Source organism: Abramis brama (genome assembly GCF_963993115.1).
Source record: "Abramis brama genome assembly, chromosome: 3".
Taxonomy (NCBI): Eukaryota; Metazoa; Chordata; class Actinopteri; order Cypriniformes; family Leuciscidae; genus Abramis; species Abramis brama.
In genome coordinates this window covers 34,872,531-34,876,168 of record NC_139965.1, presented here as the reverse complement: position 1 = coordinate 34,876,168, position 3,638 = coordinate 34,872,531, and the positions used below count along the sequence as shown (strand labels likewise).

The 3,638-nt window shown below is 33.9% G+C and overlaps 1 long non-coding RNA gene across 1 annotated transcript; it reads right to left on the bottom strand.

Annotated features, from left to right (window-relative positions):
• Nucleotides 1–952: 952 nt before the first annotated feature.
• On the bottom strand, nt 953–3,163 carry LOC311080434. Its single transcript, XR_014605588.1, has 8 exons — nt 2,834–3,163; nt 2,420–2,525; nt 2,216–2,322; nt 2,017–2,108; nt 1,821–1,903; nt 1,621–1,716; nt 1,409–1,517; nt 953–1,106 (listed from the first exon to the last, which is right to left on the bottom strand). It is a non-coding gene; the product is annotated as an uncharacterized lncRNA (long non-coding RNA).
• Nucleotides 3,164–3,638: the final 475 nt, after the last annotated feature.

Below are 3,638 nucleotides of genomic sequence, written 5' to 3'. Positions count from 1 at the left end.
TGAATATAATTTTTTTTTTTTTACTTTTTTTTTTTTTTTGCTTAGAACATCATAACAGAACAATTAATCAATTAATCTGAGCTAATTTTTCCTGCAGTCTATGTCGAAGTCTCAAGATATTTCAGATATCTTGAATATATAAATGAGAGCTTATTTTACTATCTGCGTCTGTCAAAGATTTTCATTTGTAATTTGCAATTAACTCTGAACACCATGATTTAGCTTTTTCAAGTGTGTTTGGTTTGGGTTAGAGCACTTTTAGATAGAATTACACTTTAGAACTGGAGTTGATGCCCAGTTGATACATAAAATAAATGTTTTTATGTTGTGTCTGTACAGTTGCTTTTGAATAGCCTATGGGGGTCAAATTGACCTGCACTGTAAAACCCAACAAGTTAACTCAACTCAAACCGATTAAGGAAACTAATTGCGGCAAACCATTTAAGTTTTAAAATAAATACATATGAGTATTGTGAACTTATATATATTGAGTCATATTCACTCATAATTTAGTGTTCGTTTAGTCATTCATTTTGAGTATATGTAACTTGAATATTTTAAGTTCATTCCATTAAACTTTTAAAGTAATTTAAACTAACTGGTTTGAGTTCATTTAATAAATCTAATCAAGTCATAACAACTATATAGCTACTCAAATGGTTTTAGGAAACCGATTGCGGTAAATGATTTAAGTTGATTAAACTCAAATTAATAAAGTTTTATAAGACAAAGGAAAAACATTGGTATAAAGCAGGGTTCCTCAAACTCGGTCCTGGAGGGCCACTGTCCTGCACAGTTTAGCTCCAACCCTGATCAAACACACCTAGCTGTGAATTTCTAGAGATCCTGAAGACATTGATCAGCTTGCTCAGGTGTGTTTGATCAGTGTTGGAGCTAAACTCTGCAGGACAGTGGCCCTCCGGGACCGAGTTTGAGGAACCCTGGTATAAAGAAATGGTCAAAGAAAAGGATGCAGTTATTAATAGTATTTATTGAAAAATAATTGATTTTACAAAAGGTTCTCAGTGATGAATGTTGTGAAAGATGGTCAGTCAGTCTCCTCACTGTCCAAAATACAAAACTGCACATGACTTCTGTCTGGCGAACTGTGAATAAACAAACAAACAAAAAAAACATTAATCTTCCACTGACAAAACTGGTTTACTCACAGCATAAATGCTAGAATAGAGGTTATGCGTGACGTCACCGTCGGCTAAGTGGCAAAAAGACTGAGCGGCAGCATTTGTTTTCACTATAAAAACACACAAACACATCTAAAATGGAAAAGAGCTTTGAGATTGACAGTACAACTAGATTTGACAAGATCCAAAATGACTTACATTGCATTTCAAGGTGCACATTTTACATTCTTATCAGTTCTCAGTTCTTGCTTTCCCTGGGAAATTACCTTTTTCTTTAGTTTTTGCCATGTGAATGACAGTCACTGGAGGATAGTCAGTCAGTCTTCTTACTGAAATAGATCCAAAAATGCGCAGGACACGTTTGTCTATTTTGAACTGTGAAAAAAAAAATAAAAAAAATAAAAATTAATACATTTTCCACTGACAAAAATGTAATTTACTCACAACATAATAAATAGAATAGGTCAGTTTGTAGTACCTTTTTCTTTCATTTTTGCCACGTGAATGGCAGTCGATGTGGAGGATAGTCAGTCAGTCTCCTCACTAGACCCTAAATTGCACGGAACACGTTTGTCTATGCAAATACGTGAGAAAACACAAAAATATGAATTACTCTTACACTGACAAAACTGTAGTTTACTCATCATTATAAATGAGGAAATATGTCAGCTTGTATACCTTTTTTTTTTTTCGTATGAATGACGGTCGGTGGTTGATAGTCTCCTCACCGATATCCAAAATTGCCCAAGGGACACATTTGTCTATGACAAAATGTGAGAAAAAACACAAAATATTAATTAGTTTTCCACTGTCAAAAAATTGGTTTACGTTACTCACAGCATAATAAATAAAGGAATAAGTCAGCTTGTATTACCTATTTCTGCAGTTGTTGCCATGTGAATGACGGGCGGTGGATGGTAGTCTCAATCACTGATAATGATCCAAAATGTCTCGGGACACTTTTGTCTAAGCAAAAATGTGAGAAAACACACAGAAATTAATTAATCTTCCACTGAAAAAAATTAAGTTTACTCACAGCATTATAAATGAAGAAATAGGTCAGCTTGTATTACCTTTTTTATTTAGTTTTTGCCGGGTAAATGTCGGTCGGTGGACGATAACGTTATAGCTGCTAGTCTCCTCACAATATCCAAAATTGCGCGGGACACGTTTGTTTACGCTAAAATGAGAAAACACAAAAAATATTAATTTTCCACTTCTGTGGTTTACTCACAACATAATAAATAAAAGAGTATGTCTTCTTGTATTAACGTTACCTATTTCTTTAGTTTTTGCCGTGTGAATGACGGTTAACGTTAGCACTAGTGGAGTCAGTCAGTTTCGTCCTCACTGATAAATATCCAAATTTGCGCGGGACACGCTCTGTAAAAATGTGACAAAACGCACACACATATAAATTACTGTTCCAGTGACAAAACTGTCGTGTACTCACAGTACAACTAACTTACTGCCGCTGATTAAAAAAAAATCTCTAAGTTAGTGCTAAATGCAATGTCGCGTTGGCTTGGCGTTTCTGTGATGTGACACAAATGGCATAACTTAGTCTTATTACAGTAGTTAGTAGCCTACGTTACTTTAGCTAGTCAGTCTTCTTAAGATGAAGAGTAACGACAATACAACGTTAAACGTACAAGTGCTCTAAAGAGGACGAAGCATTTTGCCGTGCTTACCTGTTAAATCTCTCCATGGCCGCCATTCTGTTCCGACTCCGAGTTACTTCGTGTGTGAGCTGAGCTGTGGGGGATGGGCAGATTGAAATAAATACGCGGGGTTTTCCGGTGCGTGAGGGAGAACGCCGTAGAGAGACCTAAATGTAGGCTTCAAATGAAGCAGAAAATGTTAAATGTATGTATTTAAGTGTTTATTTCATCTCCTTATACAAAAGTAATTTCTTGAAAAATAAAATTTAAAAGCTAAAATAACAAATAGGTTATTCATAACTTATTCGGTTTAAGTTCTGCTTAATACATTGCAGTTTTTGAGTTAATATCACATATTTTATTAAGTTAAACTAACTTTTAAAAAAAAATAAGTTAAATGTACTCATTTAGTTTAGTAACTTTCAGTCTTAGGTTTTACAGTGTGCGAACATCACAGACGTAATAGTAATTTTGTTTGTATATGTCAAAAAAAAAAAACACCAGCATGTTGAAACTTTGCATGCATGTTCATGAAGATAAATGAGAAAAAGTCACAAAATATCAAGAAAAAAAAAAAGATTTAATATTATTTCAGGTAGCTTGAAAAAATAAATGATAGGTAATTTTTACCATCTGTGGCTGACAAAATATTTTTCTGTATTGAAATAAGTGTGGAAAACCAAATTTTTTAGCTTCATAAGGTAGTAAAAAAATAAAATAACAAAGTATAACCAAGAAATGTTATTATTTTGGGTCCGTACAGTTGCCTTAGAGCGTTAAAATATGCGGGTCAAATTGACCCGCGAACATCACGAAAGGAACAGTAATTTTGTTT